Source organism: Rhyacophila brunnea, unplaced genomic scaffold (assembly GCF_057557595.1).
Source record: "Rhyacophila brunnea isolate RB1 unplaced genomic scaffold, BYU_Rbru_1.0 scaffold_18, whole genome shotgun sequence".
Taxonomy (NCBI): Eukaryota; Metazoa; Arthropoda; class Insecta; order Trichoptera; family Rhyacophilidae; genus Rhyacophila; species Rhyacophila brunnea.
The window spans coordinates 1,522,768-1,546,413 of NW_028232837.1; the positions used below are offsets into that span (position 1 = coordinate 1,522,768).

A 23,646-nucleotide genomic window follows, 5' to 3' on the forward strand; every position below is an offset into this window, starting at 1 on the left:
AGGCGATTATAAGGCGATGTCTTTAGCCTAAATAACACATATAATGTGACTTTTACGCCATCTATTTATAATTAAAGGCATCTACCATGAATTTCTAAAAATCTGTTACTAAAAACTTTGGTCAATTCCAACTAGATGGCAGTAAGTTACTATAATAAGTTGCAAGTATGATTAAATAAAATTGCCAGATGAAAAAAATCGCTAGACAAAAATTCATTTACATATTATATGAGTATAATATATTCTACTTACTATAATATTATTATATATATACTTATTCAAATAATTATTAATTTTTTTAAATAAGTACAATATTTTATTATATCGTATTGACATTTTTATGATAGTATAATAGTATATTACAATATATTGTAGGTATATAATTTGATCAAATTCAATTACACAAAAAACGTTGTTTATGGAATTACCTTCACTTATTATAATATAAAAAAAATCCACTAGTTATTTTGTAATATGTGACAATCTAATTCACTGTGAATTGACACATATAATTTTAAATCGTCTGCCAAGAGTAAAAACTGGATTCCATTGATAACATTGACAATGTCACAAGATTTGATATAATACACGTGATATGATATAAGAAAATAAAATATAATCGCTAAGACACTTCGCTTTCTTCCATTTTTTGTGATGCAAGTGCTTTAGTCGTATGTTTTTAATTAAATCAAAATTGAACCATTTTGGGTAGCGACGCGAAGAGCCCGATGATTTTTTTTATAAAGAATGACTTGTCAAATACATTATATTGGTAAAATACCTTCACTGCAGCATTGACGCCACTAATCGAATATAAAATTTCCCAATCAATATTCTGAAATTCGTAATACATAATATGCAATAGGTCGCCCTTAAAGAAGTTCCACAAATTATTATTAATAAACTTCGATTCAGTACATTCACTGTCTCCATTTCCAACATTATGATGTTGAATACGACTATGAATATGAAATCAATTTATACTTGCCAACTTCTTTTTTCATTTTGAATAGAAATTTAGAATACAAAAGGCCAATATAGGGCCAAAGGAAATAATATTGAAACACATACGTAGATTACAAATACTTTTTATTATCACAAGTCTGGCAATTGTAGGAATATATTTTAGAAGAATTGCCAAAGAAACCAAAATAACCACTACATTATAGTAGGTATATAATATAATATTGTAGGTATATAATTTGATCAAATTCAATTACACAAAAAACGTTGTTTATGGAATTACTTCACTTATTATAATATAAAAAAGTTCCACTAGTTATTTTATAGCGAATTTACAATCTGCTCGTATACTCGCCCAATGTCATCATCGAACAAGCTAACAAGCAGATTATAAACAATCTACCGAGAAAAGTTGACAGCCGGCAGAGCGCAGTAGAGCGATGGTAGCGACGTCCCGGTAAAAAAACGAACAACTCATTTTGACATTTACCGTTTTGACGTTTTAAAATGGAAACATTATTCGGCAAGCATTTTACTTTCATTTACATTCCATTTCATAGCGTTAAAGCCCGATAAAAGTAAACAACAATACAATATTATGATTTCAACTCGCTAGCTTGTATATATTATCTATACTTTTTTGCGTATATTATCTATTGTCTATGATCTGCAACTACGTTCTGTCAAAATAGTCGCTGGCTTGTGGCTTCTCAGCGAATGGAAAGTTTTGTGTGTCATCATCACAATCGCAGTAACTGAATCACCCGCTTTTAAATTTGTCAACAAACACCTTGTAAAGTAGTTCAATGTCATTGACGCAGGACTTGGATTTTTTAACACTTGTAGTTTGCACTGAGTAGGTAGGTATTTCACTATCTAACAGAATAACCACTACCTACCTACATAATAAATAGTATATTATACTGCTGTACGATGGCAGGTTATCGAATATTGAAGGAACTGCTGCTTGACACCACTTTTCATGTCAACGTCCATGGGAAAACAAAATGTAGATAGCACCGGATTTTTTTTATAAAAACTATCATACATAGTTAGATTTTCATCACGTAGCAGAACATCGCCGAGGCATCTGAAAATATTAAATAAAAAATTAGATCAATGTTTACTTGTTGTACCTATAATTGCATTACTACTGGTATGGAGATAAGATAGGTAGGTACCTACCTACCTCTTCTGTCACACTTACTTTTGATTATCAAAAAACAAAGCAGTTTATAGTCAGTAGTTTCGGTCAATAATATTATGCTCTCATTTTAAAAAAAAATTATATTACATACCTAGGTACCTACTGAACATTCAACATAACGAATTGCTTTGTCATAAACATAACCTCAAACTGACGTAAAGTATTTATAATTTTACGAAAACGATGAGTCTTCGCCTAAAATAATATATATTGATGATAAATGCTTATGATGGTGATTGAAAATACAGTATATTTAAGTCTTTTAAATAATTTTTGAATGTTTGTTTGACAATCAAAACTGCGTGACATAGGTAGTTTGTCATTGATGTATGATAATATTATTATACACTGAAAAGTTTACTTACTTGACAAAAATGTTACTGATGATCGATTCATTCCTGTTTTCAAACAATATAATAATAGCCAAATATGTAAAGAAGATGATAATTAATTGTTATAAACCCGATATTCGATCGACAGCACGAATGCTACCATATGTAAAAATGCGAGATTTGTATATTTTTTGATTATTTTTATCATAAATAATGGTAAAAAACAGTTGTAATTTAAGCAAATACTAATTGCAAATAATTTGCAGTTACAAATTTTGAATATAGGCAGGTTCCTACGTATATTAAGTAAAATATATTTTAATTATTAAGTTATTTTTATTCATATGGCAATTTCGCCTCGAAGTTTTACCACAAACTGATTCTAGCCAAAATGAAGCAGAAAAATGTTATGTTGTCTTGTCTATGTGTGAGTTTCATTTTCAACGTCATGTTGTTGCATGTGTGTGTATTTTGTATATATGTATTGTTTCGAAATAGTTCCACGGTGGCAGCACCGGACAGCTAAACATCGGTTGAATTTGGACAATTATTATGATTTCGATTTCTATCGATTCGTTAATATACAAAAATACAAGATTAAATTTAAATAACTCCCGTAAAAATTAATAAATAGTATTTTTAATAGAAACGCTAAGCGTTTTTCGTCGTTAATTGAGTCTAAACCAAGATATTTCGATTTTAAAAACATGCTTTCTAACCTATAAATCGATGTTTTTTAAATTTGAAAAAAAAGATATAAGGGTATAATAAATTCAAATTTTCGTTTAGCGTTTCCCTAGGTAATAGATTTACGTACATTTTTATCGTAATTTTGATAATAAATCTTATGTCATTCATTCTTACCACCCGATAGAAATGTACCGAATTTGACACGTATTTTTGGTATATAGAACTCCACGATACTTCTTAATTTTTTATTTTATTTTTCTCATTATTTTTGAATATATATTTACCGATTAATAAACTTTTCTAGCTATTTTTCGATAACAACTTTACCTAGAGACATCACCTTATTTTTTAATTGCATATTGACATATTTATATACTTAATCACTTCATTATTTTATGTTATATAAAAATAATTTATTTTGCCAACGAGATCGCATGTGTAGGAATGTATTACAGTATTACACAGTTTACAAAACAAAAAAATCATTAATAATTAGATAATTAAAAAAATAATTTCAACGACATTTAATCGAATATTAATAAATAAGTATAGATTGTTTTTAAAAATAAAAATAAATTTTATCTAATGATTTTTGATGGGTATACATGTTTTGAAAAATACGTAATTTAAACACATCGCTCATTTTTATGTCGTCAATGAGTTTTTGAAGTTTCATTGAATTAGTGTGTCGTTATCATTTATTAGTGTGTGCCTATTCATTAGTAGTAAATATCGTACTATTCTCGTAAGTATACCTGACAAGTGTGCTCTTTTTATCATATCTCCACAGCCTACCTCTTTCCAAAAGTCACCCTTCGCCACTGCTATATGGTCTCCAACTTTATTAGATTCAATATGAAGATAAATTCATTTCATCATATCTGATTTTAGCAAAATTCAAGAATAAAAACCAAACATAACCTAAAAAATAATCCAGTATATCGGCTATTTTCAAAATTTGTTTGCTGCTGGCTTCCAGTAAAGTGTAAACCGACAATAACAGTGTTTTATTTAGACATGAATTTTAAGTCTAACGACCAAAAGAGGTTGGACGGTCTTTAATATACGGCCATAGTATATTTCCGATACAAAATTTCACGGAGAATAAAATTGTAATACGGCGAACTGCATACGTACAAGTTTACGGACACTATAAATTATACAATAAAAAATATATTACATACAATGTATCATTAAAAATCATTAAATTGTGTACTGAATAATATTGTACCTACAAATTAACCTCAGACTTATTTTTATTGCTTTAAAACATATTAAATCTTTTAAGCATCATAAAAAATACTTTAAGGGGGGACATGCTCGTCGAAGGTCAAAATTGAGTTTTTATTGTATATTCAAACCATGATCCTGGACACTCCTTAAACGTTGTAGATGATCTATTTATATACTTTTGAAGCCTTATTATCCTTTATAGTTATTTAATACATTTGATGACTGCATGAAGTATTTTTGTTACATAAAATAGTATTCTTTTAAACCTCTCGCTCTAATGTTTTAGAATATAGTCATATTTCGGTACATAACTGTGCAGTGGTGTTAAGATTTTTTACATTTATTAATTTTTAAACGCATTTATAAAACCATTAGCATAATTTATTACGAGATAATTTTTGTAAAATATTCACGATAAAAAATTATATTGATAATCTCTGTGATCCCAAATTTGACAAGAATTAGGCATTTTATTATTCAAAAAATCGGCAAGATTAACACATTTCAAGATGATTCTAAAGATATTTATGAAGATATTAAAAGCTATGTCTTTGACCATTCAAGTGTGATAAACATCTTATGAATAATGATTGCTTTATAATAATTATTGACCTAAGAATAAGGTAGTGTTTTTTTGAAATACGCCATTTCTTTTGTCATTCCCCAGTGGTTAAGCTACAACATACGGCCGTAGCCATAAATTGACAAACTATAATTGAAGTAAAGAGTAAAATGATATTGACGCGCGTGTTTGAACATGTACCGTTTAAAAAAAAAAAAAAAACGGTTAGGTACATGTTCAAACACGCGCGTTAACATAATTTTACTCCCTACTTTAATTATAGTTTGTCATTTTATGGCTACGGCCGTATGTTGTACCTTAACCACTAGGGAATGACAAAAGAAATGGCGTATTTCAAAAAAACACTACCTTATTCTTAGGTCAATAATTATTATAAAGCAATCAGATTTTTATCACACTTGAATGGTCAAAGAAATAGCTTATAATAAATATCTTTAGAATCATCTTCAAATGTGTTAATCTTGCCGATTTTTTGAATAATAAAATGCCTAATTCTTGTCAAATTTGGGATCACAGAGATTATCAAAATAATTTTTTATCGTGAATATTTTACAAAAATTATCTCGTAATAAATTATACTAATGGTTTTATAAATGCGTTTAAAAATTAATAAATGTAAAAAATCTTAACACCACTGCACAGTTCTGTACCGAAATATGACTATATTCTAAAACATTAGAGCGAGAGGTTTAAAAGAATACTATTTTATGTAACAAAAATACTTCATGCAGTCATCAAATGTTTAAAATAACTATAAAGGATAATAAGGCTTCAAAATTATATAAATAGATTATCTACAACGTTTAAGGAGTGTCCAGGATAATGGTTTGAAAATACAATAAAAACTCAATTTTGACCTTCGACGAGCATGTCCCCCCTTAATAATAAAATCGTAACAAAATGAAAACACACAATGTGCCGATAACCATAATAATAATATGCTTGACGTAAATCAATTACAACTAATGACAATAATATTATGTATACATAATAATTACAAGATAAAAAGAACTTTTTATATACGTTTTTAAATTTTCTGCTGAATCATAACATAAACTTGACTTGACTAGCTTAAACGATCAAAAAAAAATGTATTTGATAGAAATAATACTGAAATGTCATTTTGACACTCATATTGATTTCCATAGTAACGCACGTATATATTAATAATTCCCTAGCAACCAATAATAGTGGATTGGATTACGGATTTCTTCGGAAATAACTTTTCATACAAAACAGAATTAACTGAAAATGAATTTAATTCTACTTAAAGATGGCTAAAAGTATTAAAAAAATGCATTGGCATCGTTTTCTGATATATTCTAAAAGTTTCAAATGTCTAGCTAGTCGGGAAGTTAATTAAAAATCGATTGCAAGATGTGTACCGGACAAATAAGAATACGACCTAATAAAAACGTTGTAAAATAAGATATTTGCGTAGTTGAAATACGCGGGAAAATAATTTGAATATTCAAATAGGGATACCATATTCAGGATAACTTTTCCCCTATTGAAACTAGTTCAAGAAGCTGATCAACAGAGCGCGCTCGCGTCATAAGATTTCATCGGAAAATAAATAGGTAGGTAGACAAAAATAGCATTACGTCTGCTTATATAATTATATTCAAATTTAAACAATAAAAAAAACATACTTACTTATCTCGCGATTTATTTCAACAAGCACAAGCTGATAGAGAGAAAAAAAAACAATAAAAAATATTGTAATTTATTTACTAGAAAAAAGTCGAAAAGTTTTATCAACATGATAAGTTAGTACATATGATACACAGTTATCTATTGTATACGTACAAAAAACAAACGGTAATGTGTAGTTATTTTTTTAAAATGAAATAATACTGTGGATATTTTTTAAAAAATATGCATAATAATAAGTTCTTCGTATTTTAAGTCAGAAATTTTTCTATGGCTTCTAAGCAGACACTAGGCTTGAATAAAAATGCATTTTCGCTAGATGAAAAAATTCTATACTAATATAATATTATAGATACCTACCTATATGAAAATTGCATGTTTAAGGCGGCAATGTACATTAATAGACAAACAGACTATTCAAGTAAAAATGATAAAATATTATTATTCTAACGTATCCAAATCATAGTTCTAATCATAGTGATTCCCAACCTGGTTCCCAGTATAAAGGGTAGCAAAGACTAGCGAAAAAATAGTATGTAGGTAATTGAAACCAGAACTATTTTTTAAATGTAATGAAGCATTTTGAAAGTTCAACTTGATTATAAATGTTATTTTATTATTGCAGATAATATTATGCATTAGCAATAAGTCGCCGCCTACTATGCACTAAATTTTGCTACAATTATCGTACAGTTTTTAGTTATGGTACATATGCCCTGTGAACGTCAAAAATTAAGAGTTTAGGGTATCTTTAACAAGAGAGCTTAGTCTGATTAATCTATAGATTTTGTGGGATGTTATATGGACCTATATGGCATTATTATGCCCTATTTTTTCATCATATCAATTAATATTTCATAATCATGTAAAATATACACAATATTGTGGTTTTAGGATATTTTTTAAATTATGATCACCTACACCTGAAGCGCTAATGATCGTTTTGAGACTTAATTGAAACTACGCAAGGGCGGAGCTTGACTTAGGTATGTCACTACATAAATACTGCGTTGTACGTATATTTTGTAATTTATCTTTTTGGAATGTCAGCCAGGTAGGGGTTCATTGACATTGATTAAAAAAATGTTTAAAAGGTTCAACCAAACAAAAAAGTTTGGAATCATAAAATATACAGATACTCAGTTTACTCATCTATACTCTGATATTATATGCATATACTTGTGAGGCTGAGAAAAAGACTACTAAGTCTGATGATTAAATCAGATGCGAGCAATTTGACCTGGTTGACTTGTACCGGAACCAAAATATTCCGATTATAATACAAATGACAGTTGTCTGCATGTGAATCGGCTGGAACTGGGTGTGCGCTGTATAACTTTAGGATTAACGAGGAGATAATAAAACGGACCAAACAGCCTCTCATCACACTGAGAGTGAAGAGGCGACGTTGGACCTAGCTAGGCCACACGCTGCGGAAACCTCAAAAGAATTCAACTTGAATTGCGTATTCTTTAAGCCAACTGAATTCCGGCGTCCTGGAAGGCTGCTAAATACCATCCAGAGTGTATACGGCAGAACTTTAGGATGCTGGCATGGCCAGGGAAGATGCAAGAAGATTGGCGAGAGACAGCAATTCTTGGAGGCGCCTTGTGGTATCCATATATTCCAACCGAGGAGTGGACAAACAACGTCAAATTAGTGTACCTCACAGAACAGTTAATAAATAGAATTCCGATAGGCAATATTCAATACACTACATTTTGATGCAGGGTTTTGAATGTGTGAGTGTCCTACGAAAATGAAACACGCATTATGCACGTGCAGTAGTGTGTGTAATACACCAATATTAAATGAGCGTCAATGCATAAACCGAGAACAGTTGTCAGTATTCGACGTATGACGTATTCTTGACACGTGTTTAAGTTTATCCCGTATTATTCCTTACTCAAGATCGGTTACCTGCTACTCCTTACCCGTTAGGTATTTCAGTTCCCACAATTTCTGAGTTCCCTGGTGTACCTACATTGTTCATATATTTATGCAATCATTTACACAAAAAGTCATTATTTTAAATTATTTCCATAAACAACAACATACCTACGTAAATAATAAGTACCTGTGTGTATTCGTTGAATACGCCAACGTACAGAATATTATTTGTATGTGACTACCAACTCTACCACGCAGGCTGTAGAATCCTCATCAAGCATTGTAACGCAATTATATTTGTACGGCACGTCGCACATTACGATGACTAGACGTTACCACAAATGACAGGAACTCGTAGTCTAGTGTAAATATCAGTAACGGTTCGGTCACCGGATATTATACTGGGAGGAGAGGGGTGCGGAGGTGTCGCAAGCCATATAAAATCACAATATCCAAACTGTCCCTAAAATTTACACATAGACTTCGACTTTCTCCAATTTGTAGTTGAGTCTAGCAGTACGTAATCATTTGCAATCAATCTAAGACCCCCACTTAGGGATTGCAATACCGGTATCCCAGTAATTTTCTATAACAAAATACCTACCGGTTTTATAAATCAGAAAATACCGATATATTCGGTATTGAAAGTGAAAACAAAATGAATTAACTAACATAGGACTTAGTAGGACTGTATTTTTTGTCGAGTTACGCGATGTCTGGTTTACTTCCGTGGCCTTTCATCGTCCTTTGTGACTAGCAATGACACATGCTTTTAAATATTAACATTATTTTGATTAGCTTTAAATATTATTATATTTATTGGTAGAGGTAGGTACTTCTGTTTTTTTTCAATTATTTTACGAATACCGGTATTAAATAGGATTTCCGTATTGCAATCCCTACTCCCTCCTACCATAGTCCAAAGTTTTGCTATTATTATTGACGTAATAAAACTGTAAAAATGAATAATTAAGAATCACATGGCCAAATAAATCAAGGTTGGCAATGAACGCGTCATAAAAGATATAATTAAAAAAAAAAGAGATATGTCAGCACTTGCTTACTGTCGTAAACCTAAAGGTTACGTTATTTATAAGCATCGTTCCACAATTGTTTTAATTTGTGATACTTACAAAGTGTAAAAACATCCTAAGATAATAATAATTGAAGAATTTTTGTAAACATGATAATGCTTTATCTCTTCTAACTTTTAGACAAGTCAGTCGGATAAAGTCACGGATGATATCCATACAGCACCAAGTAAAGGAGTTTCAAAAATTTCTTCTAATACCTCTCCAGTCTCCACCATAGGGCTTGACGCGTGGCCTACTAACAGTGACGTCCCTAGACAAACCGCTCCAAAACGCCGCCACATTTTGTATATAGTATTTTTTATCATCCTTTCATGACTCCAATATCTAAGAAAAGTGTTGTCTGCATACATTACTAGAATCCCATCTCTGCTTCAATAGACAAATACGGTTTCAAATACATTTAAAAATACACCCGAAAAATTCCAAAAGAGTGACTGGTAAACATACCTATTACGATAAATTTTAAATTAGGTAAGTTGTACCTAGAGTCTGTCTTCTATAAGCTGGCGTGCCGGTCCCCCCCCCCCCCCCCCGCTTCAGCATCCATCTCGTTCTCGTTCTCGTTGACGTGTAAGCCAGTTTATAGAATACAGACTCTACCTATAATTCAAATATAATTCACAAATCTGCATGTGTCATTCATTGCTGGATATGACGTCCAAGGACAACGGAAGTATACTAGACATCGCGAACCCGAACTTACTAAGTACGTGTAGGTCGCTATAATATATACCTAATGATTCTCCTCGATTTCCCGCCCTTCGGGTAACTGCCGCCCCAAGCGACGCTCAATCTGCCTACCCCTACGGGACGTCAATGGGCCTAAACAATACTCACTCTCTCGTGTACGCGTCATGTGACCATGGATTAGAAAATATATTAGGTATTATAACCTGTTTCACACCAAACAGCCAGACAAAATAGCCATACATAACTGATTAAAACATAAAATATTGTGTTTCTGGCATTTACATTTGATCGACCACATTATCACCTGGCCAGCAGCGATGACGTCACCATACGTGCTAATGAAGTAAGGAGAGGGGGGGTTCAGGTAAAATAGGTAGTGCCCAGCGACGGACTCGCAGAACTCAATATTCAAGGGCACCCAAAAAATCGACTGCTTAAATCAGTGACTCCCAACGGTCGTTCCGCAAAAAAGTTGTATAAGCTTAAAGTAAAAGTACAAACTATCACCGTTTTCTAAGCATTTTGAAAGTAATGCTTATTATTGAACAATTCTATCAAATACAAATCACAGATATTACTTACATACAGTGACAATTATTATTCTTTTAATTTGTTTTTGCCCATATTTAACGAAATGTGTAAGCCAGGTGGGGTACCCGAGATTTGACAAATTGTTTCAAGGGTTCCTCCAGCCAAAAAATTGGGAATCTCTGACTTATTTCATTATTCCGCCAGCATTACATGGCGTGGCGCCTTTGAATAAATACTACTTAAAAACCAGAATAGGATTTTGTAGAGGTGAGTTTTCATTTGCGAAAAATACATATTTGCTTCGTGTTCAGTGTTTTTTTTTTGCTAGCGGTGTTCTGATATCGAAAATCCTGATACCTATCCATTGACATTTCCCACCTACCTATAATGATTAAAACAAACATTGTTTTGACCACTTTTTAAAATCATAAACAGAGACACTACAATATAGATGAGTGATAAAAAGTAATGTAAATATTTGGAACCAAAAACTTCCAACGGAGATTTTTATTTTCAGAAAATCCTGGACATTTAATGAGTTATAATGAAAAAATCCGTGTTTTCTGTCAATTACGAATACCGTCACGTAGTGTTCACGTAACAGCGATCATCCCACGTAAAATAATGTACTTAATAAAAACATCACGACAAGTAATGAGATAATAGTTTAAGCGCGCATACAAAGGGGGGTTGGTTTTCGGGTCCGGAGTCCCCCCAGTAATGAAAAAAATACAAATTAGCAAGGTAGAAAGGTTCATCAGGACCTCATGACCGTAGGTCGTAACCCAAGTGATTTGGCTGTCGAACAGCCTTCTCAACGGGTTGATCCTAATCCTCTCGGTATATTTCTACGACTGTGGCGACTGGAAGACCCGTAGCACTCATGAGTTAGTGCGACCACCTGGGGCATCTAATGTTCGTTTGAATATTCTGATGCGGCATGTCTAAAAGACAAAACAACGCAGACAACACAAACGGACACTAACAATCCCTATAATTATGACTAGGTCATGCTCATTCGATTCGGATGCGACAGCTCTCAATAACTTGTTGGTGAGCACTCCAAGTGTTTATCGTTTGACTCGAAATACGGAGTATCCGGGTATGGAGAATGTACCCGGAAAATGTTGCGGTCCGCAGTTGAAGCAAGGAGAAGTAGTAGGCGGGGTTTATTTCGAAATCAGTGGCACCTGATAGATTTTATTAACCCAGCCTCCTGCCGCGGCGAAATCAATAATAGATTATGGATATTTTTTCGAAATGGACATTCCCCCCCCCAAACTATTTTTCGGTGTGCGCGCCTGTGATGGTTGGTCAAGTATGCCGTAATAATAATGTACGATCCGACCGCTAGCCGAATAACTCATTGGCAAAGTTGTTTTTACGTCACAAAAAATACCAACGTTACATAATGAATGAGATCAAATAATGAAGGCGAAGAGCAAAGATACCTATACGTCATATTGATATTGCTTTGCTAGCTAAGTGTAGGTACGTCAAAACTTTGAAAAGATCAAAATAATTCTTGTACATATTCCAAGAAATAATATCAAATTTAATAGAACTCTTAGACATCGTTGCTGTGTGCGTTTTCGATATGTTTAGGGCAACAGTAGGTAGTAGAATTGAGACAATCACAGAAATAGCCAGGCTTGGAAATAATCAAATCACACACATGCAGTGGACGTCTCTAGGCAAAGTGCCGCCCATAAGCAGTCCTTTTTTATTTTTAGAATTGTCTGCAAAAGTATTTATTTTCGGATATTTTAAAAATTTACTGATGATTAGAGCATTTCCACGACATCTACTCTCAAACAGCGATGGTTTTAGCACGTGGGCGACGTGGCGATGACAGGTTTGGAGGCACCTTATGAAAATATTGCTTGTGCAATAAACTGCCATTACAATATGAGTTATTACGATACAACAGTTATGTTATCATGATTTTTATGCTTTAATTATTTTTTTTTAAACTAAGACGTCGATACTTCCTGATGAATCGGCCGCATCGTCTGCTTCATAAAAAAACCGTCAGTTATCAAAGTTTATAATATTTGTATTCGTTCCTTTATTTAGCGCCCTAATATGCCGCCCGTATGCAACGCATGCCCTGCCTACAGTGCCTACCCCGACGGGACGGCACTGCATACATATTGTATTGTGACCTCGTCATAGATAATAATCTAATAGAAAATCCATAGAGAAAAAATAAAAACAAAAAGCGCGCGTTTTGAAGTAAGTCGAAAATGTGTAGGCATGCAAAACATAATAAAAAAAGTTCATTAAATCATGCGGTTGCCGATGTAGCGCGGTACGCGTGAAGTGAGATTTTGCTAACTGACAATGTTCGTTTAAAGGTCCAAAGTGTGCTACGGAATGAGAGCATCAGTCTGATAACATTTTAAATAGGTACCAAGAAAAACGACATTACACACTCTTTCCCGTAGCGGCAGCTTACTATGACAGCACGTGACGGCACACAACGTGATGATAATGTATTTGACGCATAATGCGCGTATGTTTTTTTGTCGTCATAAGAATTTTACGCCAATAATAATCAATCATAAATAAGTACATATAAGCTCTTCCAAATGCCTGTGTTAACTTGAAGTAAATGTTTGTTCTTCCCGCAATAAATTGGATATCTATGTAAAGCCATTTTCAGAACATATTTCAAGTAAATGCGAATTATTTTGTTTCATGGCACTAATATAACTAAGTAATTATGTATAAATTTAGTTATAAAAATATAATTACAACCATCCAGGCAAGTACCTACATACTGTCTAATGGCATTAAAAGTCGACAGTACCTATAGGTATATATATATATATATATATATATTAATACCACACTTAACGATACCCACAATGGAATAATATAATTTTATGATTCAGCAGAACATTTATTATGACGAATAAAAAACATTGATGTTGGTAATACATTGTTTAACATCTATCCATCCAAAGACAGAATAATCAATTCTAATAGCACCTCCAGACGTTCTGATCTGGTTGGGCATTGGGGGCAGTTTGGTTGGAATTGTGTCGCGTGTAGGTGTATCAGATGATATTCGGTGGCCGAACCATCCAACCGCCAATCGAGCTACGTAGGTACAATAATTGTCACGTGTGATCCCAAATTATTGTGCTTTCGATAAAATATGGAAAGGTATGGAATATGGACGGACGGGTTCTGATTTTTAGATAGGTACATTGAGAGCCCGATGCGAGACAGGTTTGGAGGTTCCCTTAAAAAAAATGCTAATGAGATAAACCTTTATCGGTAGATTGTTTAAATATAGCAATAGTTATGTTGCAAGGATTTAAAAAATTATGTTAGATTGATTTTTAGGTCCAAATGATGATAAAATACATTACTTTTTAAGAGTTAAGTACTTTTCAACGAAGCGACCGCCTAACCTGTTTCACGGAGAGAGTAAAACCGCCTCTGCTTCTGTCCAGGAAGCAAAAATTAACTGGCAAAAAATCGGAAGATTTGGTCGGGTTGACCATAAACTAAAATACCTGTAAGCGTTATGTTGAGTCAACCAAATCGGAAGGTTTGTAATACCAAGTCTTGAGTTACTATTCGTGCAATATATGCAACAAAAAAAGGCGATGTTGTAATTAAAAAGTAACAAAGGAATTATGCACTTACGTGATTTATTATGTACTATGACTTTGATTTCCTACCAGGCATTAGATTAGAAACAATATAATCGCAGACAACTGAGCACACTTTTTATTTTTTTTATTTTTGTGGTTGGTGATTAGTTTAGCATTAGATAAAAGAAACTCCACTGAAATAACACAATCAATTCGCTTCCGTTTACAACCAGAAGAGACAAAGTTACTTGTGGTTTATGATGAAATGGGTTGACAACGTCAAACAACCACTCCTCGGCTTGCACATACTCTGTAAACTCATATTCTTTGACTAAAGCAAAAAATAGTACCTAATTCAGATGTGTCTTTGGACATTAATAGGAGGTAAGTAATAAATAACGTGTAGTATTTTATTTTTGTATTCTAAAATAAATAAATATACTTACATAATATGTTTATAGCTTTCAATATTAATTCTGATCTCTATAATGAGTTGGCTATGAAATGCCGAACGGTAAACTATTTCTCATATGCCTAGTAAATTAGATACGATCATTTTTATTATCGATATTGAATGAATTGAAAAGTCTGTGTGGAAAACGCAAAGAAGATTTTGGCATGGGGACCATCTATCAGTCACCTGTTCAGCATTGCAGTAGGTACCTAGCAAATACGTCAACCTTGAGCAGATGTGAAAATAGCCAAGATCATTTTAAAATTTAAAAATACATCATCGCTCTTACGAAACAGATATCTTTCATGTAAGTAACACATCTTTTCTATCGTAGTATGAAGTACGCACTTTAAACGGGTATCTGTAGCAATGAATAAGTCATTTCAAATACACAATGCAGCCGAAGAGTTCTGGATTAGGTATATTAGACTGCTTTACTGTCTACATTGCCTTCTATATTGAAAAATATGTAAGTATTGAAAATATAGAAGGTATAGTCGCATTCTTATAATATGAAATAATAGCGCCTGTGCACGTGCATGGGATTTACCAATTGTGTATATTTTAATCCATCGCTATAATAACTGTTTACACGTAAAAGTGCTGACTGTCTCGCCAATCTCATTCTTCAAGAGTACCTAAGCGAGACGCGATGTTGTTGAAATGCGATGTGCTATTTGACAAGTCGTGAAAATCACTAAACATCAAAATGAGTCTCTGCGCGGTGTAGTTAGTTTTTTTACCGGCAGGTTCGCCACTATCGGTTCTACTGCGCAGGCGCAGATATCGCACAGTCCAATTGTTATGGCAAAAATTCAAAACTTTTTCTTCTAAACTTTTTTGATCCATGCATGCAGTCATGCAATTTTCACGATAATACGTGTTTAGACGTGCATTTTTTTTGTTTTAGCCGCGATAATACGTACCTACAGTCAGAAGAAAATCCATGCACGTGTAAACGGGGTATAAAAATGTACTAGATTGTAGCGATGTATCGCAAATGGGATTACACAAGGGTTTGCTAATTGTTTGGATATGATTTTGACGAAGGCTAGATAAAATATTTCAAAACATCTTAAAATTGTGCAAGACAAAGCATCACGTCATTATTAATTTTAATTAAATGTGATTACGTGAGGCTCTTGGTTAGTGGTAGTCAGTAGATTGTCGGCCCTGCTTTTGCATTCCCGGTGGCATCTCGGGGGTAATGTCTTGGTCAGAATGTTTGAACTTCGGCAAGTGTTCAGCATATTTTATGTAGGTAGGTACCATAGTTTTCGATCAACAAACATTTTGTGAATATCGAAAAGTGCATATGTATTATCTTGCCGACGTATTTACTAAAAGTATTTTATCACTCCCAAGGAAAATCATAAAGATTTTTATTGCGAGAGATAAAATATGATTAGGTACGGTCTCGTATGTTCGAACTGATTACAGTTGAGGAGAAAAATAAGACTATTTCCAATACTAAAGGATTTTCTTGAAGAATCCGATTTTGAACTAGATGTAAAGAAAACACAACAATTTTTTTTATATGCAATTTTATATGTTAAGGGATTCCGGTTCTGTTATTCAAAATACAAAAGGGTTCTGCGACTAAAATAAATTCGGAAACGCAGAGTTATAGTACCTATACCTATCAGCTGTCTGAATTCTGGTTGACTGTAAAAAAGGTTCGAAAAGCAATAAGCAATATTTGTATACCTAGGTACGGAAAAGTTTACACACATAAATATAATATATATTATCAAATGGTAGATGAGTCTTTATTGCATTCAAATAATATTATAAGCATACATAATTTTGAAAACACTTCCAACAAAATATATTATAACCAATAGACAAAATCTTTTTAAAAAAAGTAAGTCACCCCGCAGGATCGAACCCGCATGTCTCGGGTGTCGCGCCCACGCACATCGACCACTATGCCAAAGGAGTCATACTTAATTGCGACGAATGGCTTTTTAAATATTCACTGAAGCGCTTTACAAATTGAGCTACTATTGGCGATCGGCTTTTCAAATCAAATCAAATAAAAGTAGGTATTTTAAAAAGTATGTAGGTATGTTCAATAATTGTAATGTTACATTCTAAAATATTGTGAATTATTATTTAGCATTCAAAAAATTCACGTTAAATTTTTAACAGGAATTTCGAGTAGCTCTTTCAAGCATTCAAGAAGTGCAAGTACCTAGGCATATTATTAAAATAATGTTTTATTTAACTTTGTCATAATTGGTCTTAAATGGCGACCCAATAAAAAAATGCTCAGTTTAATGTATGCTCTTCCTTTATTTCAAACATTTTATATGGTTGTTTTGTTTATATAATATATGTATCTAATATAATATTATTTTATACTATTACCGAAATCCTTAATTTTAAATAATGACATCTTGTTACTATTTATGATTTATGGGTTTTAAAACGGTGATAGATACGAACGTTTGTGTAGGGATTGAACATTGTACTGAAGTATTACCCATACTTGGACATAGAAGTATAGCATTATTGCTTTTCAGAACACGGCTCTGGCAAAAGTGTTCTCATTTCAAATACGAGCGGGAATGTCGTCCGGGTGAGCAGGGAAAGAATAACAATTCGAAAATCGAATAGGAATGCTGTAGAAAAATATTTCTTAGCAGAGCGATTAGGCGATTAAGTCCGCGGCGGAAAATTCTTCCCGCGGACGTTGCGTGCGGAATGAAAACGGAAAATGAAAGCACTCACGTGGTTCATTGCAAGTGAGCGTGTGTATGTTCGTGTCGGTGTCGGGGGTGTGACGTAACGACCACACCTCCGCGTTGCGCTCGCGTCTGTGTTGGTAATATTCGATCTCGGAGTGAAATAAATACCAATGGCCGCCGGAGAACAGCTGTTTACGAATTACTAACTTTATAGTATGACACGTGATCAAGGAAAATACGCAAAACAAGACTTAGTACATACAGGGTTGGCGAACCTTTTTACGCCCGCGTGCCAAAATTTCCCAAATATTATTTTTCAACTGTCTGACGTTCAGAGCAGTTGTTAATGGGGGAAAATCGTTTTTTTTTAATGATGGTGTTCTAGATGCCACTCACAGAAAATAGCACACGTTGTCACTTTTTTCAATTACGCCATATATTTCGGTCCACCAATTTTGAAACTGTCTGCCAGAATTACTACTAGGTACTAGATCCACATCAGTTTTTGTTTCTTATTTGGTGCAGCCATTTTTGTGGGTAGACACTGTACGCACAAATTGACACCAGAATTGCTCCGATCAGATGACGCATTCTCTCGCTACAGTGGTCTCAAACATTGTAAATCGATCAAAATTAGAGGTTCGCAGCGCGGCATCCCCCGCCACCTGATGAGGTTAGTTGCGATAATAATATATGTGACGCATAAAGCCTAAAGACCGACCTATGCAATTATACATTAAACGTAATGCTTATTCCTGAAGGGTATTTGCCTGCTATTTTTTATACAATGCGATATGTCGTTTATTATTATAGGTATTTTTTTCTCTTCAAACGCGTGCCATAGGTTTGCTACCACTGACTTAGTAGATACCTACGCCGATCTACTGCTCGAAGCAGCCAGCGTACACTATATTTTATTATTTCGGTAATCAATCAATTTAGAAATAATCATGATTTCCCTGTTGACTGAATATAATATTATCTTATCTATAATTAGTATGCTCATAATATAATCTGTAATTTACAATAATATTGAGATCATATTATAATCTCCGGTAGTTATGTTAAAATACGATAGTTTAATACTATTATTATTATTATTAAACTGGCGCTAGGGGCCGTTCAGGTCCATGGCCGACTGCACAACGTTTCTCCAGGCATCTCTGTCCAGCGCTCTCTCTTCCCAGTTGACTATCCCCAGCCTTTCCGCATCCCTTTGAATGTTGTCCGCCCATCTCCGTCGAGGGCGGCCAAGAGGTCGAGTGCCAGCTGGTGTGCCTTTGTAAATCCTATAGAGAGTTCTAGATCTTTCAGATCGTACAACGTGGCCCGCCCATCTGAGCCTTCTTGACCTCAGAATATTAGTGATTCTAGGTTGGTATCGGTCGAAGAGCTCAGCGTTTGTGCGGATGCGCCACCGGTGGTTCTCATCGACGGGTCCAAGTATTCTCCGGAAGATTCTGTTTTCAAACACTTGGAGCGCCTTTTCTTGTTTTTCTGTTAAACCCCACGTTTCACATCCATACATGACGATTGGCTTGATGACCACGTTATACACCCGGAATTTCGTTTTGATGGACAGCATTTTGGACCTGAACAGACGACTCAGCGCGAAGTACGCTGCATTTCCACTTCTCAGTCGGTCAGAGAGCTCTAGGGACATTTCATTTTTAGAGGTAATGTTGGAGCCCAAGTACTTGAAGAGAGAGGTTCTCTCGAACGAGGAGTTTCTTATTCCAATGTTTCCAGAGGGTTCAATGCCTCTTGTCATTTTCAAATACTTGGTCTTTCCCACATTTACTCGTAGGTTCAACCTTTTCGCTGTGTCCTCCAGAGGAGTGAAAATATCTCTGACTTCTTCTTCAGATTCTCCGAGCACCACCAAATCATCTTAATACTATAACGAATATAAATTATATGACGTATTTATGAATATATTATATATGACGCCCACGATGGCCGAGCGGCTTACGTGTCGGCTTATAATGTCGTAAGTCGCAGGTTCGATCCCTGAGTTTGTCAAATTAATACAAACATTGTTTTTGATTTGTGTTTTGAGTCAAGTGTATGGACCTAATATGTTTAGCAAGTGGCTAACATCCATTTCACATAAAAAACAAAAATCTGTTAATACAAACCTCCACTTTGTGGAGGCCCTTATTGATCTTATTAGGATCAGACATGGCCAAAAACCACGTAAAATGACGTTAAATCCTTGGACTCACTATAAAAAAATGGAGATTACAGAATATATAATAAATGAAGACCCACGATACGACAAGACACGAAAGATCTTGACCAAGTGAGTACCATATCGGAAGAGAAAGAAAAAAAAGGTGGATTGGTGGAACAGGATGGAACAGGATGGAAATTCCGGGGAACTGAAGAAGTGTGGACACTTTTGGAGGACGTAACATTTCGCCTTGAGTTGTGGTGCTAAGAAAGTAGAAAATTAGTCATTGGTTACATGGATTTCAAACTGGATTTAATTTTCTTCTTGGATTATTAGTCAGTATTTTGGTATCGATTGATTTAGCAACTAACTACATATTTCTCTCAGCATGATTTCCAATTTTTTTATTAGGTAGGTGTGTTAGTATTTATATAAAAACATACATATAATATTATCACGTCCACAAATTTTATCGTAGATATATTATTATAAGTAAATTAAATAAAACGCAGAAAAACACAGTATATATTTACCTACTTTAGATATATGAAACGATTAGTAAGTTATTGATAATTATCAATACTAACAAAGCTAGAAATTTTAATCAACAGATCGATTAAATCTACGCGGAATGTATTAGTTAAGTAGTAAACATGTTTTGCCGGCTAAAAATAATGTAATGCAAATGCCAGAGGAGTAAGTTACCTACTGATTGGATGATATTCTCTATTATCTAAAATACCATCGGGTTTCTAACATTAGAATAATATAACTAAATTAAAATATTTTTAATAATCATGAAACTTGACAACGCCGATATTATCATCTGTAGACGGCTTACTGTTAAATTTTGCAGAGACCTTGAATTATTAATTTATGTGTGATAATTATATAATATATGCACATAGAAAAGGCTATTTAAACATTCAAATGAATTATTTCAACGCATTGATTTACCATATTATAGGATACGCCTTCGGAATTCACATTGATTTGGTGTACGTGTACACAATTTCTACCTGTTCAAAACGCATTCCGAGCCATTCATTGGCCGGCGTGTTGGTATTAAACGATATGCAGCCAATGTGGTATCGACTAATTGGTATATAATGGTCATCAGTCAATGAGATTTTATATCGAGTTTGCCCAAACTGAATGTGGAAACTGTACGATTTTCATTTGTAGGAACGTATCCATGAGCACAGCGAATAAATCCAACCTCGCTGTTCCAACGTAAACCAGTCAGTGTGTGTTTGCCTTTGGTGAGTGTACACGGCGCCTGAAATTGCCGAAAGGCGAAACCCGGGTCGCAAAAAACGACTCAAATGGAATAGTACGAAACTAAAATCCATTAGAATTTAAATTCAAATTCCATCAAGTGCCTTCGGTCGATAGTAAGTATTAATATTGTAAGCCAATGAATTTATATTTCGATTATTTTCACTTTCACCTTTTCTTCAAGTTCTTGAAGGGAGAGGGTGGAGTTTCAATATGATATAACGTGTAACGATGTAGGTACTTTCAAATAAAAATGACTAAATTTATTTTTGGAATAAGTACCTACATAAAAAATAACGAGATAAAAATGATACTTATCTGTTATCTTAAGTGCTCTTACTCACTATCGCACTTGATCGAATTAGTCCAAATAACGGCTAATCCGATTTCATAAAAAAGATAACTTTATCAATGAGATAAGTCGAGTGGATTTTAATTAACTATAACGGCAAATAATTTCCTATGTTTATTTGGTATATCTACAGTAACAAAAACGTATTAATTACCTACACGTCAAATACACCATGTACCTGACTCCAATTAACCTATGTTGGTGAATAACACTTATAAAGATATTCTATCGATAATCAGTACAAATAACATAACCTTGTATTGAATAGAACTATGATGAAAATACCATATGTATCGAGGTTTTATAAGAGGCTACCAACGGAATAACAACAATAAAATTGAATATCTTTGCAACACGTTATTTCGGTCATATGCGTAAGCATCTTAGGTCCCGATGCATAGAACTAATTAGATGACATTTTAACAATCAGCAACATGACGACGCCTGTTTCCGCGAACAAAATTAATACCATTCTTTATGTTACGATTTTCCATTTTTTAAATATTCTTAATTGATATACAACGGTGTGAGTATATGAGTGTATTTAAGTCTCAATAAACTCGGTTAAAGCACAATTGAGTGCGTGGCGACCTCAGTACTTGGGCATCTGCTCCTGAAACATTCCCAGGCGTAAACAACTGCTGATGCTATCGTAATAGATTCTTGGGCTTCCACCGCGCGTACTTCTTCCTTCTTTCCTCGACGTTACGGGTTCGTTGCAGAGGCCAGTATCAAGAGATATTCCAATGACCTCTGCAACGAGCCCGAAACGTCGAGGAAAGAAGGAAGAAGTACACGCGGTAAAAACCCAATAATCTATTACGATGAAAAAACTGTGAAAGTCTGAAACATTATATAACTTCTGATGCTTCACACTAAACGTAGGGCCTCGTGATACTCTCGATTTAACACCGAGTATAGTGCGGGACGGGTCCGAGTATGAAAACTGGACAATATATTAAATTGAATAATTGTAATTAGAAACACTCACTAGTGTTCCTAGTATTTAAACAATATTTTCTGGATTGCAATTATAAGTCAGTTGACACACGTGGTCAATATACGTCAATATGATTTCCATAGTTTAATTTTAATTAATCTTGTGTGTTTGCTTATCCTTAGATAATCAGTACTCAAAACAATTATTACTTATCGGTAGTAAACAACATTTACAACTATATTCATTGTGTGCTGTTTAGAATTATACGTATAATTTAATGTTTTTGCGTCAGCGGCGCCACCTGTTTATCCATGTGTTAGTTAGTAGGTATGTACTATTAATTTATCGATAATCGGCTGACTTATAGTAAGTATTAAAATGCATTATGCGCTTAGGTACCACCATAATTAAATGCAGTGACATTCTTATATTTATAGGCGAAGTGCCGAATAAAAAAGGCATAAATGTTACGTAAACCATGCACTAACGATCGGAGCTTATCAGCGGTGCAGGGGAACAAATCTTAACTCAATAGAATCAACTTTCAACAGATAAAGCTGGTACCCATTGTCATTTCTTGAATTTCTTCCTCAAATTTCTGCCGTCGCAATGTGCAAAAGTAACACTTGACATGCCTTGTCATGTCGTGACGGTATAATATCATATCATATACATAGAGGAATTTTGAGCTTACCGCATAACGTACAAAATAATCACACATCTTGAACGTTACAAATTGATTTTAATTGAATAAGTAGGTATGCCTTAGATTTTAGAAAACGATAGCATTATCATTAATCATATACTGTTCATCAATTTTATTTATAATCAACAATCAGTGAATTTTTAAGCTGTTTATGATCAAAAAACATAAGGTGTGTAAAATACTGATTTATATCAACATTCGATCAAATCAATCGATATAATACATTGCGTAAAAAGATAATAAAACCACTATCAGTAATAGAGCAAGTTTTCAGTTAACTACGTCAAGAAGTATGTACAACAAATTCGGGAACATATTATTTGAAAACTAGGTACCTACTGAATTCTGAATCAGGCAAACTTTTTATTAAATTTAATCTTTCAAAACAGAACAACTGACATGTAGGTCCCATAGTTTAAAAAAATATTATCTCACATTTTCAATAAAAAGCAAGAAACCCGCTATTATGTAATCAGCACAACAAAGAAGTCAACGTGGCAATTGAAAGCTAAATAATTAAAAATACATATAAACGCCCACAGTTTCCGAGCGGTTACGCGTGAGGCATAAAGCCCACCA

At 33.8% G+C, this 23,646-nt stretch overlaps 1 protein-coding gene across 1 annotated transcript in view; it reads right to left on the reverse strand.

Annotated features, from left to right (window-relative positions):
* Gdh (glutamate dehydrogenase, mitochondrial) overlaps positions 1 to 23,646 on the reverse strand; it is a 64,677-nt gene that overhangs the window by 23,893 nt on the left and 17,138 nt on the right. The gene's annotated exons all lie outside the window — the stretch shown is intronic.